The sequence below is a fragment of the Armigeres subalbatus genome, chromosome 2 (assembly GCF_024139115.2).
Source record: "Armigeres subalbatus isolate Guangzhou_Male chromosome 2, GZ_Asu_2, whole genome shotgun sequence".
In the NCBI taxonomy this organism is placed as follows: Eukaryota; Metazoa; Arthropoda; class Insecta; order Diptera; family Culicidae; genus Armigeres; species Armigeres subalbatus.
Window position 1 is genome coordinate 423,014,695 of NC_085140.1, and position 18,620 is coordinate 423,033,314.

General features: G+C 37.9%; 1 pseudogene; it reads right to left on the reverse strand.

Annotated features, from left to right (window-relative positions):
• Window positions 1-849: 849 nt before the first annotated feature.
• LOC134217790 (uncharacterized) overlaps window positions 850-18,620 on the reverse strand; it is an 86,489-nt pseudogene continuing 68,718 nt past the window's right edge.

Consider the following 18,620-nt stretch of genomic DNA (forward strand, 5'->3'; position numbering starts at 1 on the left):
TGCGGCGATGAAATCGCTTAGGTCTGAGGGAGCCTTAATACTCAAACCTCCCAATATCATCGCTCAAAGAATTATGCAGGACTCGACTTGTAAATTTGTATAACTGCATGCTTTTTAAATGTGATTATGCGATTTTTCACGCAAACGAATAATAAAGGTCATCCTTCAATCATAAAGGATTGGAGAAACCAAATCTTGTATCACTTAAATGCTAAAATTAAATCCAGCATTGTATCAAAATCCAATGCTAGCACCGAAAACGGTGGTGAGGGTCATTGAGCATGTGAAAAAACATGTTTTTAGACCCCCCCCCCAACATTTTCAATTCGTTAAGGTTGGAAAGTTTGCTGTGAATCTGAATAATTGCTTATTCGATTTCACTCTTACAGCTCGTGTTATCTTTTTTCATATATAATTTTCTGATTGACAAATTTGGGATCAAATACGAATTATTTTACGCTAAGTGTGGCAATTTTCAAACCTAGAATGTGTCGCAAGCTTTACTAACAAAATCTTCAGTAAGCTTCACAAAAGTCAATCTCCTTAGATGCGTTAAACCTAAACATGACTAGTATCTTAACTATTCACAAACTTACCCTTTGAGATGGAATCCCACACTCCGTCAGCATCCGGAAGTACAACATAATTAAAGCACCCTTCCCAGCCAACAACGACATCCGCTCTATAGATCTACAGCTTCATCATAATAGTGCATGATGTTTACTTACCCCGCTTTCCTGGTTATTAACTGCAATTTTTTTTATAGGGAGCAGAGCTTCCTGTCATGGAAGACTTAAACGCTCGTTTTCGCATGCATACATGTTTTAGTTTAAATAGATTTCCTTTTATTCCAGAATAAATGCACTTAAATCGCTAAAACGACTGGTAAAACGGTACATAATAATACTGCTTGGCTTTCAGTTGCTCACATAAGTTACCACATCTTATTTATTCAGTAGACTGTAATTGGTTTGATTTTTTTTTTTAATATTTATGTTTATCTTATTCACAAGTATCCATAAGCTACCTATAGTTTACAATTTTACAAACTGGTGATCATCCGTTTCTGTTGTCCTCTGTATGTATGAGCCCTTTTATGTATTTATTCTCAGAAGAAAGAAAAAGTTTAAAATGATCAGCTTTACTAATCGATTCTAATGATGTAAGTCTTTCTTGCACCTTCAAATTGTCATCCGGAGAAGGAACAGACAAAATCTACGCGACACAAGTACGTCTAGAGCTACTGTCGTGGGTGGTTCAATTTGTGCCAGATTTGTTTGAAAAGTGCATGTCTACACAATACTATTATTTGCTGCCTTTTTTGCTGTTTTTTGTGGTTCTGTATGGGGTTTTTATTTTGCGCTGGTATACCCTCTCGACGCGCGCCAATTGCAATATGGGGGAAATTATACAATCACGGTCGGGTTCTGATACAAGCAATCGTTGCATGAAAGATGATGGCAATAATACCTCCGGGATGGTGAGTAGGAATTTACCCCAGGAATCGGATGTTTGTGAAAATGGCTTTGGCTGGACGCTTCCGGTTGCAGAAATTGATCGTCCTTTGTTGATTGCCGGTTCGGTTCTCGTGCAAGCCGACGAGCAGCTTGAATATATCATCCCGACTAGGGACGCACAGATAGCGGGCGTCGGCGTCGTAACTAAATGAGATGGAGATGGATGGGGAGAATTAGAAATTATTATTTCAAACATTTTCAACAGCATCGAATGAACCTCGCTTCATTCAGGTGAAAGGCTTTGTAATATCGAAAAAGTAAACCATAGTTTCGGTAGTTCTATATTTCCATGAAAGATGGTGTAACAAATAAAATAGCTATATGTAAAATCGAAATGAGATTAAATGAAATGATTTATCGCTGAGTGGGGTCAAAACCAAATTGTTTCAGAACGCTTCATCGCAAATCAAAAACATGTCTACTCTAGAGCCATAAATTGAATGAAAATGACACTACATTGAAATGAAGCATCACTTGAGGATAAATCAGCAGCTATGAGTTAATTCACCACTGGTATGGTTATTATTTAAAGATGGGTTGACACCTGCCGCTATAAATAGGTACAAACAATTTGGCAAGTTCGGTAACAGACGAGCTTTCATTTCATGGGACGTCAACTTCTGCGATGTAATCATAATAGAAGTGGAGCGTGCTCCTTTTTGACTGTTACTAATATTACAATGTGAAGCGTTTTTTCGTTGTTCATGGAATGCTTTTTACCCTCAATATACTATAAATAAAATAAGGGGCCTTCCTTAGCCTAGCGGCTACAAAGCTATGCACGCTGAAGGTTGCTGGGTTCGATTTTTGTCTAGGGTAGGAAATGTGGCCGACTTCTCATAGGAGTATCCGCGTGTTGGCCTCATGGATACAAGAATGCAAAAATGGCAACTTGACTCAGAAACCTCAATGAACAATAAGCTGTGAGGCGGCAATGTCCCATTGGGAGTTGTAATTCCAACTAAGAGTTACCATTAATAAAAACTGCCTAAACCTACGATTCATACTCACGTCCTGCTCCTCGAGTTCTGCCTCTTCCAAGGATACCTTCGATAGTACCGTCCCGATCGTTTATTGCCATTGTCCGTCAACTGGTCCTCTCCGTCGACAACTAACCCCATATCATCGTTCCCGTTCGCTTCCGTGCCCGTCGTACCCGTTCCGGACGAATCCTCTATGTACACAACCGGGAGCGGTCCCTCGGGCATTTGCTCCAGCAGCCTCATCAGCAGTTCCGATTTGATATCGATGTCCTCCTCCTCCCTGATCCGCTCCAAGCTTTGGCGGATCAAATCGAAGCTTTCGCCGCCGCTTCCTCCCACGCCGTTGTGATTGATATTGTTGGTGCTGCCGCCGGAGCCGGAAGATGATGGTTTTTTACTGTCGTCGGTAAACAGCACCGGATTGCCGTCGATTTCGTTTTCCATTTCAGCCGACACCGATGACGACGGTGGCACTTCTCGGAACGTCAAGTCAAATCCATCGGCTCGGTGGCGGTTGTAGTCTGGCGGAGGAAATGAATGAAAAAAGTTAAATGCGATTTTTTTCGGTTCTGAATTTTTTAGATTGCTTTCGAGGGAAGGTGGGTCGCCTGTTGTTGTCCCAGGTCGGGGCACATAATTAGGAAACGATGCGAGCACGCATCAAATAAGAGATGGTACTTTTGTGCAACTTAAAAGAACGCTCGCAATTCTAATAAATGTATTGAAAAAAATATAGGAAATACAATGTTTAAGACAAACATTTCTAGTCGTTTCAATGTGATTTTTTAAGCATAAATAAAGGATCATATGCAATACAGTGCACATCTTTGGGGCGGCTACATTCGGGTTTCGTAATGTTTTCCTTAAAGCCTCTAAGGCCTTCTAACATCTTCCGTTTGAACGGCCAGTTTATAGTGCTGGCGTTGATGTTATATATAGTGAATACATTTTTGAATATGTGGTTTTTTGAATAGGAAAAATATTTTATTGAATCGATAATATTGATAATAAATTTGCATGATCAACTAAAAAACGACCTTAGTTTTTTCTTAATATTTGACCCGAATTAAACACTTGATTTAAATTCTAAATACCCCATGATATTCCATACGCTTTCATGAGTGGGCACATGAGAAAGCCCTGAGTAAGTACCTATAAAACCATTCTTCCCCATCATTTTACTTATGTTGGAAGGAAATGCGTGCTCGAACAGAAAATCTCCTTGGAAGCTTATGAGCAAACAAAAAAAATGAATATCAATGAATTTTGCCATTTCGCTGGTATAGGATAATGGAAATGAGCCTTATTTAGGCAATACTGTTGGGCTGTACTGCGAAGAAAATCACTTGAAAGGTGGCTGTGTATGGTTGGTAAAAATAATCTTCTAGACTTTAACGGCACCAGTACTTAGTTTGGTTTGTGAGCTTCACTAAACGGTCGTTGGTGAAATTTCACGTAAGGACTTTAAGTATTGTCTTTTTTGTTTCTTTAACACGACAGGACATTAAACCAATCCAAAGTCACTTCGACCACCTAACGATAATGTAGTTTTGTTGAAGAAAAAACTAATCTGGATTTCTCAGCACTAGTGCGGTTGAAGGTGTCGGTATTCTTTAGACGCATTGTGGATGCCGAATTTTAGCCGAGTTATCAGTTAAAGTTAGTAAAGTAAATTCAGGCATTTTTTTAACTGTCTAAGACGAGTTTAGTACTTTTCCGTTTAATCCCCCTACGTTTGTTATCTTCACAGATACATATTTTGACCTCAACTGTGAGGCCGTCTTTGGTGTCTCGTACATGACGTACGAGACATTGAAGACGGCCTCTCTGTTGTGATCCAAATACGTATCTGTAAAGATAACAAATCGTAAACTAAAAGAGCTTACTACAAGTCGTAAACTAAAAGAGCTTACTTACGACCATCATAGGATTTCTGTTTTTGCCATATTCAGCAAATGAAGAAAAAGAGTTATTTCTGATACATGATCAAGTCAGGGATTAGTCTCCATAGCGTTGTAGTTTCATTTGTGAACAAAGTTGATGATATTAAATAAAGCTACTTGATAATAATAATTTTTATGACAATAATGTAAATAAGTTACTGAACCATTCAAAGGGAGTGTCTTCGATTCAAAGCTTATTAATGTCGTAACAGGCACAAAATTGCGGTGGTATCCTTTGTTGGTATTACACCCCCACTGAAACATTGCCTCTTCGTCGAAGTCGAGTCAAGTACGAGACACTGAAGACGACCTTACTGTTGAGGTCGAAATACGTATCTGTCAAGGTACTATTTAAGTGGTGGAATTAAATGGGATTGTATAAACTCGTCTTATGACAAGTGAAGACATTCCACTAAAAAGCTCAAAATAATTTTCTTAACAAAATATTATTTTCTGTTATCACAAGTACTTATCGTGAGTTAGGTATCTTAACCTTTTGTCTGTCATATTGACCCCAGGCCACTTTGAGTGGCTGCCATTTTTTTTAGTTATGAACCGATTCTCATAATTTTTGGTAGTTTGGTAAAACTCGCTGAGATCTGTCTTCTAGGTGCAAATTCGCTTGAAAAATCTTTAAAATATGCGCTACAGTGTACTTTTTTCAAAAAACTTACGTTGTCTGTGCTCTGGGGTGATGATTATAAGATAATTAAATTATCTTTCGAAACAGCCCCAAAAATCCAAAATTAACCAAACATTAAAAAATTATGGCAATTTCAATTTAGGGTCAATTTGACCCCAGAGCACAGACAACGTAAGTTTTTTTGAGCACAGACAAAAGGTTAATCTGGACTAAATTTGCTGCTGAATGATATAACCTTCGATTGAATTTGCCTTAATTTTTCGCCAAAATTAAAAAAAAAAAACATTAATTTTTGAACTCTCAGCAAGCTGCCAAAAAAGCACTCAAAATATTATAATGAAAAAATATGCTAGTACTTATAATTGTGTTATAAGTATTCTTATTTTCTTGGTCGATCCATATTTTTTGTTTCAATTTTTTTCATTGTTGAAAACGGTGATGATGCCTTTTCGAAACAATCGATGCACATCGCTTCAGTGTAAGGCATAACTATGATTGCCTACCTTACGACGTGTACAGACGCTTGCTTTATAGATACATGATATAAACGTTAGATGATCAAAGTTTAAAAGTTTAAAATTATCAAATAATCAAGAACAGCCTTCTATGTTCTATATGTAGCAGTGATCGTTTAAAAATATGAAAAAAACCATGATTTACTTACAGAGGAAATATTAACAAAACAAGCCAGTGGAGATATATCAGCTTCCACACTGATATTCTTCCCTCCCCCTTCATACGGGAGCTTGGCAGAAGGAAGGTCGTGCGATATGTGCCATCACAAATATTGCCCTCCGCTCGCTTTTAAATCGACTTCTATAAAAACATTCTTCATGCCTGCCGTATCCTAACGGAACTATCAATTCTATACTTTCGCCTCTAATGCTATCATGAACATGTACGTCCAAGTTTGGAAGATGATATTAGCATTTCCATATCATAATAAAAATCAATTATCAATGTTCCTCCGGATTACGGTACATAAAACGCGTTCAAAAAGCTTACTCATTTTCAATGCAATTATCCTTAACAGATTTGTTTGCTGCAAAGAATTCGTTGAATTCGTTTTTATTGTTTCCTTTTAAGAATGGGCTGTATCGGGCTATGGGCTAAAAAGCTGTAGACAAAATACATTTTTTTAATGTAAAGGAGAAGCATTACCGCTTGATTGAATCCAGCTTTTTATTATAGCAACGGATCTACTATGGTATTTTAATTTTGACACATGGTGTGTACAGATTCAGATTTTATAGTAGTTGCACAACTTGGACTCCGCCCCCAGAGAATTTGATTCGGTCGGAGCCAAGTCGGACCGAGCCAAATTTCTTGGGGGCGGAGTCAAAGTTGTGCAACACGTCGGAGCGTATGTGGGGCCCCTTAGCAACCTGAGGAACTTGGTTCACAATAATACGTCAATAATTTTCACTTTCTTTTCCTATTTTCAGCTTGGTTATTCATAATCATTTAATTTAGAATATTTTTGAGTAATTTAGATATCTATTTATCATTTTGTGCATATTCATTGGAGAGTCTCCAACATTTGTTTTTGAAAATTTTACTGGATAAGGATTTATAATCAAAATGTATTCTTCAGCCTGAATTTCAACTGTTCTTGCACTCAAACGCTACCGAACTCCAGGTATTCCGTCCAGTAATTATTGGCAAGAGTCTCCAATGGAGACTGCACTCCAAATAATCTAAACGTTGTTTCCACCTGAATTTTCAGGTACATTTTACGTGCACACGTAGCTGCAAATGCTTCAGAAAAATTCAGGTGAAACTTACGTGTCCGGTGAATTCTATCCAAAACTCAGGTAGAACTTACCTGATTTTCACGTAGAATGAAAATTCTATCGAAAAATCAGGTAAAAGTTACGTGAATTTCAGGTGGAAAAAATCTACGTACTTTTTCAGGTGGAAACAACGTGCAGATTTTTTTGGGTGTGGATACCTGGATTTCGGTAGCGTTTGAGTGCAAGAACAGTTGAAATTCAGGCTGAAGAATACATTTTGATTATAAATCCTTATCCAGTAAAATTCACAAAAACATGTCATACATGTGGGGAATAAAGTGAGCCCGAAAAAAGCATTTGCAGTTTTTGGTTACATTGATAACGAATTTGAAATTCTATCGTAGTAGGTATTTGAAATGCCAGCATACTAAGAAGCTAATGAGAAGAAATTTGAAATTGAATCTCAGTAGGCTGACAGGGAATTCTAGATTGTTAGCAGGGGACAAAGAAAATAAATAAAGGTCATTCAGTGTTCGTTTCTTGAGGCGTAAACAGGGTTGCCACATATACAGATTATTCTGTATTATACAGATTTTTTGGGTAGAGCGGTGACCAAGAATCTGTATATACAGATATACAGATTTTTAGCAAAATTACAGATTTTACAGATTTCTTGAAGTGTGCAGTAATGAAAATTATAATAAAATTATATAAATAATTGCTATTAGTAAATACCTGTTTTCTTTAGGCTTATAAAATTAAATTCTCCACCAAACTGATCATATTGAAGGCTATTCTGAAACTAGCAAAATCTTAATTTAAAAAGACAGAACATGTTAGCTCTGGTTTTACTTTTTATTAACAGTTTTTGCGAATCAACAATTTTGAAACCAGATTATGCTCCGTAAATATGTTCAGAACATATTTGAATACAGGGATCTCAGAAAAAGCTCAAGCAATTATAAAAGATAATCAGATTTAGCCTTTTTTTTTACATATTTAGAAACAAGTAATCAGTAGTTCTGTTTAGTGGGTTTAGTGTGACTGAGCAATGTGGTTGGTCCACTAAAGTTGTTGCGTATTTGGCTACTATAGTTAAAGACGCACTTTCGACATATTTTATTCACATATTATTGAATTTACATCTTTTTCAAAACAAAGTTTGTTCAAAAATCATTTTGATTGGGTTTAGATGGATACAGATTTTCAATACAGATTTTTTTGACTTGAGATACAGCTATGAAGATTTCCTGGAGAAAATATACAGATTTAAATGTGGCAATCCTGGGCGTAAACACGCTTTTGTTTGCAAGTGTCCAACGCTTATTTAAAAAAAAAAGCTAGCTGGAGAACGGATTTGCGTGGCTACGACAATACATTTAATGCATATCAGCGAATGTTGAGTTTTCCTGATTCTGTCTTGGATTCTGTAGTTTGTAGTTTGGTTTTTTGGCTAGCTTGTGGAATGGGAAAATGGTAAATGCATCATGAAACAATCCTGATTATCCTTAAACAATTGAAAAATGCTCCTTAAAAAATCTGATCATTTTTCCTCAAATTATTGAACAAATTACCTTGGAATATATAAAATGCCCCGTGAACATTTGAAAAGTGTACCGTAGAAACGAAAAAAATGTACCATAAACAATTGAAAATGCTCCTTAGAAAAACAAAGATTTGCTATTTAACTAATGATAATTGCGCAGTATATTGATATAAGAATTATTGTGAAATAGTTGAAAAAGTACCTTGAAATTGGCTGTCTTAAGTAGAATCTTATGCACCATTGTTTAGCCCCTGGAGTATGAAGCTGATTGTTTTACTTGGTAACCCTATTCAACAGAAAAATGCTCCGAAGACTAAGAAAAATGCTCCCTAAAAAGAAGAAATACTCCTTAAACCAATAAAAAATGCTCCTTAACCTGAGAAAATGCTCCCTTAACTAAAAACAGTGCTCCGTAAAAAAATGAAATGCTCCATAAACTCATACAAAATGTAATCTTAGCCTACAAGCAATTCAAAGCATTGTTGAAGAAATTGTGCACCAGTCTGCTCATAGACAAACAGACGTCCCATACAACTGCACATCGCATAAACATGCTTGACGATACGAGTTTCATTAAAATCACATTGCATATAATGCTAATAGGTTTATTCATCAATTTCCCTGCATAACCACAAAAGATATCTTAGTTACAAGATAAATGTTGTCGCTTCGGTTCCCTTTGTTCTGCTGTCCGAAACATGTTGGGTACCAAACTTTCAAATTGTATGTATTTGTCCTTCATTGACATTTGGCACCCTATCCTCGCCAGCAAAAGATGTTCCGGGCAGCCACGACAGCGACAATTTTTATCTTGTAACTTGAATATCTCTTATAAACACCCACGGCTTGAGGAACTCGAAATTGTCGAAATCTGCGCTTACAAAATTTTCTAAGGAGCATTTTCAATTGTTTACGGTACATTTTTTTCGTTTTTACGGTACACTTTTCAAATGTTTACGGAGCATTTTATATATTTCAAGGTAATTTGTTCAATAATTTAAGGAAAAATGATCAGTTATTTTAAGGAGCATTTTTCAATTGTTTAAGGATAATTTCATCTGTTTTAATGGACAATTTTTGGGCTGCCCTTGTGGAATCTCTTCCACATGGTCGGTTATAACTTGCTTCAAAATACCAAAAAAATCTGTCCAACACAAAACATTTTTCAGAAAGTAAATCTGCACGGTCCAAATATGATAAAAATAAAAAGACATTTATTCTTTTTAAAATAATTATTGTATTATTTGCTGTGCTGTTCGAAGAAAGGACATGCTTAATTAGAGTGAAAGGTGTACAATGATGGTGGGTTACCATGCGTGCTTGCGTTCATAGACCGCCGAAACCGGCACTCGCCAAAACTTTTCGACCACAATTTTGACAAGGGCTAATACGGGCTCCAAATACCACCAGAGACGACTACTAACTGGTGGCCACTGACCTAAGAAGCTGGTTCAGACACAATGCGGACAAGAGAGAACGGTTGTAATTCTTTGGTTTCCGACCCTTTGCGCAATCAGGAGTGCGCAGGACATTTAAATAGGTAATGCGCCAATGAAGCCTTAATTAATTCTTGATCTAAAACAAGAAAATGGATGTAAAAAAGGATGAAAATAAATTATTTAAAAAAATGGTTACGGTAGGTTACGTCTCAAAACAAACAAAGTAAAATTTTCACCTCGTAAACAGTTTGCGTGGTTCCTCGGCAACAAGAATTGTGCCATAAGCAGGGATGCCAGGTGATATTTTAAAATGTCTTCATAGTTGTTTAAAAATGTCTTCAAATGTCTTCAACATTAAAATTATGATTATCTCCCTTAGCCAGTCGACAAACTCTAAGAATAAAACCCAGATTAATCCACCTAGCGGTGATGGTGCCTTTCTCGTTCGTTCAAAAGGTTTTAAATAATCTAAAATAACACCAATATGTGGATTGGTCTTATTTTTCATATTTGTTTATATGCATAAAAAAAATTCTCCCCAAACGCAATTTGTTGCAAACAAATCGGATTAGCATAAGAGCAAAAAATTAAAATTGTAGTTTTAAAATTAGTATTTTCGCCATAACTTTTGACCCAATTGTACGATCCGTCCAAGTTTCTATAGGAAACAATGGGACAAGATTCTGCGACGAATGCAATCTGTTGCGAGCGACCTGAGAAGCACACATATTGCACATCAATCACAGTAACTTATATATGACCGGATACAGTCACTATATGGTTACTGCAACCAGATTTGTTGAACTTGTGTTGCTTGGGGAATAGATGAAGTCTAATTGCTAAAAAAGGGAGCTAGACTTTTCGAACTCTTTTTCACAATAAATAGTAATTTGAACAAAACATCTAAGTCCATAGTCCGATCTGGACAATTTTCAATAAGAAAATATGAAACATTCTGCATCGAATGAAATTTAATGCGAGCAAATCGGTTGAGGAAGAGTGCCTGAAAATAAGTGACATTTTTTTAGAGATTTTTCCATAAAAAAATGGTAGTATTTTCGATCCCATAGTCCGATATGGCCAATTTTTAATATGAAACAACGGGACAGGATTCTACGTCGAATGCAACTTGTTGCGAGCAAATCGGTTGAGGATAAGTGCCCAAAAAATGAGTGACATTTTTCACGCGATTTTTTCGTATGATTTTGTATTTTGGCCATAACTTTCGATCCCATAGTTCGATATAGCCAATTTTAAATAGGCAACAATGGGACAGGATTCTGCGTCGAATGCAACTTGTTGCGAGCAAATCGGTTGAGGAAAAGTGCCCGAAAAATGAGTGACTTTTTTTACGCGATTTTTTCGTATGAATTTGTATTTTGGCCATAACTCTCGATCCCATAGTTCGATCTGGCCAATTTCAAATAGGAAACAATGAGACAAGATTCTGCGTCGAATGCAACTTGTTGCGAGCAAATCGGTTGAGGATAAGTGCTCGAAAAATGAGTGACATTTTTCACACGATTTTTTCGTATGAATTTGTATTTTGGCCGTAACTCTCGATCCCATAGTCCGATCTGGCCAATTTCAAATAGGAAACAATGGGACAGGATTCTGCGTCGAATGCAACTTGTTGCGAGCAAATCGGTTGAAGATAAGTGCCCGAAAAATGAGTGACATTTTTTGAGTAGTTTTGCGCACACACACATACACACACACACACACACACACACACACACACACACACACACACACACACACACACACACACACACACACACACACACACACACACACACAGACATCACCTCAATTCGTCGAACTGAGTCGATTGGTATATAACACTATGGGTCTCCGGGCCTTCTATAAAAAGTTTGTTTTTGGAGCGATCATATAGCCTTTACCGTATACTTAGTATACGAGAAAGGCAAAAAAAAACATCTCCTTTTTAACTAATGTGGAATAATGTCTATTTTTCAACATTTGTTAGAATTCAAGAGAATTTACTTTAAAATTTTCACGAGATAGTGTATAACGAGTTTCCCCTGGATTTTCTACTGAGTCTTTAATTAAAACTCTACCGGATTTTTTTAACTGAATTTCAACGTGGAATTCTCCCAAATTTCATTTTAAAGAATACCCCGTAGGGATTCAAAATTGACCGTGTAATACTTGAAGAAACATTCAGAGAAATATTTTAAGGATCTTCTGGATACATTTTTGGAGCAACTTCTGGATAAATTCCTGATGGAGCATCTTATTACTCATACTAATTTCTGCTGGATGGAGCTTCTAATAACTTATTATTAAAATCTTTATTAAAGAGGTTTTTAGCCCAAGGCTAGTTCACCTCCGAAACTTCTGGAGGACTCATGAAGAAATTTCCCGAGCAATTCCTGTTAGAACATTCCAAGGATTTACTGAAGGAACTTCTAGAGAAATTTCTGAAGGAACTTCCGGAGGAACTGCTGGAAGGAAGTTTCAGGATGTTTCCCTGGAAGAACATAAGAAGAAGTTTATGTAGGCTTCAGGATAAATTCCGGAGGGATTTTCCTGATGAATTTCTGAAGGATATTCCTGAGAAACAAGTTAAGGAATTTTCGGTGTGACTACTGAAGAAATTTCTTAAGAAACTTCTGAAGGAAATCTTGGTGATAGTTCTGGATAAATTCTTAGAGGAGCTTCTTGAGGTATTTCTGCGGAAATTTCCGAAAAAAAATCTGGAGGAAATACTAGAAAAATTCCATAGTATACTTTAGAAGGCATTCTTGGAGAATCTTTCGGCAACATTTTTGGAGAATCTTACGAAGGAATCCATGGAGGAACCACAGAGAACAGACATGGATCCTCGAACAAATTTTCGGTAAAAATGTGTGTAAAGATTTAAATCGCACCTCAGCGCCGCCAACGCAGGCTGCCCGACATAAAAACTCAATCTCACTAAGTGATGGCATTGGCATACACTACATAAACAATGTAGTGCTGCCACCTAGGAGCGAGACTAGGAGCAATTCGAAGTGAACACTAGCGCTAAAAAGTAAAACACGGCAAATTTTAACCATATTTATCAGCACACTAGCACCGCGCACCGGGGGCATAACGACATACTTCAAAATGACCAGTAAAAACTTTACACAAGCACGCGAATGAAGATGAACGTCTGTTCTCTGTGGAGGAACTTCCGAATGGATCCCTGGAGGAGCTTCCGCAGGAATTCCTGGAAGAACTTTCGGAAGTATTTCTGGGGGAACTTCCGGAGGAATTCTGCTGGAAGAACTGCTGGAGGAATAATTCGTGAAGGAACTAGCGGAGGAGTTCTGGAGGATCTTCCGAAGGAATTCATTAATGTACTTTCGCAGGAATTTCTGGGCAATCTTATGGAGGAACTCCTAGGGTAAATTCCTGGAGGTCGCGTGGTCCTGGTGGGACAATGGGGGATATAAAATGGAATTTAGGGTCACTTATGGAATGGGGTGAATCTCATTCGGTGATTTCGAACGCCACGGTAACTACCTAGATGTCTAGTGTTCAACTTTCCACTCTTTTCTCCGCTTTTGCAAAAACTAAACTTTATCTCCTTTCCAATCAACCTTTATTCTTTACTATCACCAGGCTCCAACATGCTGACCACCCAGTTCGCCACCCAATTCACCACCCCCATGGACGCCCATTCGATGTTCTCCTCGGCGTCCCTGGTGGTGAGTAGCGGTAGCACTGACGTCACTGACACTGACGTCATGGGGTAGTGTAGCGTTGGCTGCGTTCATGGTTTGTGGGAGTTGTTGGGTCATTTAACATTCAACAACTACAAACATTTTCATATTTTTAAAACAATTAAAACGAGTGCTACAAAACGCGAAAATCTCACCACTCTTGGACCACACACTGACACTTGTTACAAACTTCCGGACAAATTCCTGGAGAAAGTTCATGAGAAGTTATAGAAAGAATACCAGAACGTTTTTTTTTAAAGAAATTCATAGAGGAATTCTCAGAGAAAATGCTGGAAGAATTTCCAAAGATATTTCTAGAAGAATTACCAAAGGAATAATTTAACGAAGCTGAGTAACATGTTTTCATTTTCTACTGAGTCTTGAAATTATAATTCCACCGATTTTATTTTGAATTTCCATAAATTTCTTTTAAGAAGATTTTCGTGAAGAAATTTACCATGGAAAGTCTGAGAAATATTTATTAAACATCAGAACAATTTATTTCTTGTCGACATTTGTAAGAATTTCCTATCGAAATTATTTGAATCAAATTTCTTGTGGAAATTAAGAGGGATTTATTGTGGGAGTTCAGAAGAACTTGTGGAAATTAGGAAGAATTTTCCGATTAAATTCTGGAGGATTTCCTTTATTTTTGCCTTTCTCGTATACTAAGTATACGGTAAAGGCTATATGATCGCTCCAAAAACAAACTTTTTATAGAAGGCCCGGAGACCCATAGTGTTATATACCAATCGACTCAGTTCGACGAATCGAGGTGATGTCTGTGTGTGTGTGTGTGTGTGTGTGTGTGTGTGTGTGTGTGTGTGTGTGTGTGTGTGTGCGCAAAACTACTCAACAAAATGTCACTCATTTTTCGGGCACTTATCCTCAACCGATTCGCTCGCAACAAGTTGCATTCGACGCAGAATCCTGTCCCATTGTTTCCTATTTGAAATTGGCCAGATCGAACTATGGGATCGAGAGTTATGGCCAAAATACAAATTCATTTGAAAAATTCGCGTAAAAAATGTCACTCATTTTTCGGACACTTATCCTCAACCGATTTGCTTGCAACAAGTTGCATTCGACGCAGAATCCTGTCCCATTGATTCCTATTTGAAATTGGCCTGATCGAACTATGGGATCGAAAGTTATGGCCAAAATACAAAATCATACGAAAAAATCGCGTAAAAAATGTCACTCATTTTTCGGGCATTTATCCTTAACCGATTTGCTCGCAAAAAGTTGCATTCGACGCAGAATCCTGTCCCATTGTTTCCTATTTGAAATTGGCCAGATCGGACTATGGAGTCGAAAGTTATGGCCAAAATACAAAATCCTACGAAAAAATCGCGTAAAAAATGTCACTCATTTTCGGACACTTGTCCTCAACCGATTTGCTCGCAACAAGTTGCATTCAACGCAGAATCCTGTCTTCATGTTTCCTATTTGAAATTGGCCAGGTCAGACTATGGGATAGAAAGTTATGGCCAAAATACAAAATCATACGAAAAAATCGCGTAAAAAATATCACTAATTTTTCAGGCACTTATTCTCAACCGATTTGCTCGCAACAAATTGCATTCGACGCAAAATCCTTTCCCATTGTTTCCTATTGAAAATTGGACAGGTCGGACTATGGGATCGGAAGTTATGACCAAAATACCTTTTTTCATAAAAATCACAAAAAATGTCACCTATTTTTCGGACACCTAACCTTAATCGATTCACACGTAACAAGTTGCATTCGACGCAGAATCCTGTCCCATTGTTTCCTATTGAAAATTGGCTAGATCGGACTATGGGATCGGAAGTTATGGCCGAAATACCATTTTAGCCTTTTTATACGAAAAGGCTGTATGTTCGCTCCAAAAACCAAACTTTTACAGAAGGCCTGGAGACCCATAGTGTTATATACCAATCGATTCAGCTCGACGAACTGAGATGATGTCTCTGTCTCTCCCACTTCATACGGGAGTTTGGCAGAAAGACGGTCATGAGATTTATATCATAACAAATATTGCCCTCCGCTCGCGTGATTGGAATGACATTTTCGTTTTCTTTGTGTGTAGTCGGAGCTTCAGTTCAACTAACATCCAACAGTGATATCCTTAAAATATATGACTGGGTGAAATAAAACAGGGTTATGTACGTCAAAAAGATTGGAAAAGGAAACAAAAATGTCGAAATTCTTATTAGCATATTGTAGATCAAGCTGAAAACCGAACCGAGGTCCCGCGAAATCGCATTTTCTCGCATTTCCGGATGTTGCAACTGCATCGCGAGTAGTGCGCAACTGTGCCATAGTCGGGCACCACTCGCGATGCAGTTGCGACATCCGGAAATGGGACAAAATATGATTTTCGGTTTTCAACTGGATCTACAATATGCTAATAAGAATTTCGACATTTTGGGAAGGGTTCCCGGGCGATGAATATATAATATAAATCTGATTTTCATAGAACGGGCAAAGAAATTTGTCTTTTTTACTCCTAGCCACTAGCTCATCTTTTTTCAAGCACACACATTTTACGAAGGTCGAGAAAGGCACCATCACCGCTAGGTGGATTAATCTGGGTTTTTTAAGTTTTTTTCGTAAAAAAAATTTACGCGCTTTTTTACGTCGGTTTCGGGTTCTAACCACTTTTTTTTGCTCAAATTAAAAAATCTAAGTGTTTTTCGGAAAAATTTTTTAACGATTTGTTTTACGATTTTTTCTTACGTCGGTTCAGGTCTCTTACCATTTTTGCCTTTCTCGTATACTAAGTATACGGTAAAGGCTATATGATCGCTCCAAAAACAAACTTTTTATAGAAGGCCCGGAGACCCATAGTGTTATATACCAATCGACTCAGTTCGACGAATCGAGGTGATGTCTGTGTGTGTGTGTGTGTGTGTGTGTGTGTGTGTGTGTGTGTGTGTATGTGTGTGTGTATGTGTGTGTGTGTGTGCGCAAAACTACTCAAAAAATGTCACTCATTTTTCGGGCACTTATCCTCAACCGATTTGCTCGCAACAAGTTGCATTCGACGCAGAATCCTGTCCCATTGTTTCCTATTTGAAATTGGTCAGATCGGACTATGGGATCAGAAGTTATGGCCAAAATACAAATTCATACGAAAAAATCGCGTAAAAATGTCACTCATTTTTCGGGCACTTATCCTCAACAGATTTGCTCGCAACAAGTTGCATTCGACGCAGAATCCTGTCCCATTGTTTCCTATTTGAAATTGGTCAGATCGGACTATGGGATCAGAAGTTATGGCCAAAATACAAATTCGAACGAAAAAATCGCGTAAAATGTCACTCATTTTCGGGCACTTATCCTCAACCGATTTGCTCGCAACAAGTTGCATTCGACGCAGAATCCTGTCCCATTGTTTCCTATTTGAAATTGGCCAGATCGGACTATGGGATCAGAAGTTATGGTCAAAATACAAATTCATACAAAAAAATCGCGTAAAAAATGTCACTCATTTTTCGGGCACTTATCCTCAACCGATTTGCTCACAACAAGTTGCATTCGACGTAGAATCCTGTCCCGTTGTTTCCTATTGAAAATTGGCCATATCGGACTATGGGATCGAAAATTATACCATTTTTGCCTTTCTCGTATACTAAGTATACGGTAAAGGCTATATGATCGCTCCAAAAACAAACTTTTTATAGAAGGCCCGGAGACCCATAGTGTTATATACCAATCGACTCAGTTCGACGAATCGAGGTGATGTCTGTGTGTGTGTGTGTGTGTGTGTATGTGTGTGTGTATGTGTGTGTGTGTGTGTGCGCAAAACTACTCAAAAAATGTCACTCATTTTTCGGGCACTTATCCTCAACCGATTTGCTCGCAACAAGTTGCATTCGACGCAGAATCCTGTCCCATTGTTTCCTATTTGAAATTGGTCAGATCGGACTATGGGATCAGAAGTTATGGCCAAAATACAAATTCATACGAAAAAATCGCGTAAAAAATGTCACTCATTTTCGGGCACTTATCCTCAACCGATTTGCTCGCAACAAGTTGCATTCGACGCAGAATCCTGTCCCATTGTTTCCTATTTGAAATTGGTCAGATCGGACTATGGGATCAGAAGTTATGGCCAAAATACAAATTCGAACGAAAAAATCGCGTAAAAAATGTCACTCATTTTTCGGGCACTTATCCTCAACCGATTTGCTCGCAACAAGTTGCATTCGACGCAGAATCCTGTCCCATTGTTTCCTATCTGAAATTGGCCAGATCGGACTATGGGATCAGAAGTTATGGTCAAAATACAAATTCATACAAAAAAATGGCGTAAAAATGTCACTTATTTTTCGGGCATTTATCCTCAACTGATTTGCTCACAACAAGTTGCATTCGATGTAGAATCCTGTCCCGTTGTTTCCTATTGAAAATTGGCCATATCGGACTATGGGATCGAAAATTATACCATTTTGCCTTTCTCGTATACTAAGTATACGGTAAAGGCTATATGATCGCTCAAAACAAACTTTTATAGAAGGCCCGGAGACCCATAGTGTTATATACCAATCGACTAAGTTCGACGAATCGAGGTGATGTCTGTGTGTGTGTGTGTGTGTGTGTATGTGTGTGTGTATGTGTGTGTGTGTGTGTGCATAAAACTACTCAAAAATGTCACTCATTTTCGGGCACTTATCCTCAACCGATTTGCTCGCAACAAGTTGCATTCGACGCAGAATCCTGTCCCATTGTTTCCTATTTGAAATTGGTCAGATCGGACTATGGGATCAGAAGTTATGGCCAAAATACAAATTCATACGAAAAAATCGCGTAAAAAATGTCACTCATTTTTCGGGCACTTATCCTCAACTGATTTGCTCGCAACAAGTTGCATTCGACGCAGAATCCTGTCCCATTGTTTCCTATTTGAAATTGGTCAGATCGGACTATGGGATCAGAAGTTATGGCCAAAATACAAATTCGCACGAAAAAATCGCGTAAAAAACTGTCACTCATTTGTCGGGCACTTATCCTCCACCGATTTGCTCGCAACAAGTTGCATTCGACGCAGAATCCTGTCCCATTGTTTCCTATCTGAAATTGGCCAGATCGGACTATGGGATCAGAAGTTATGGTCA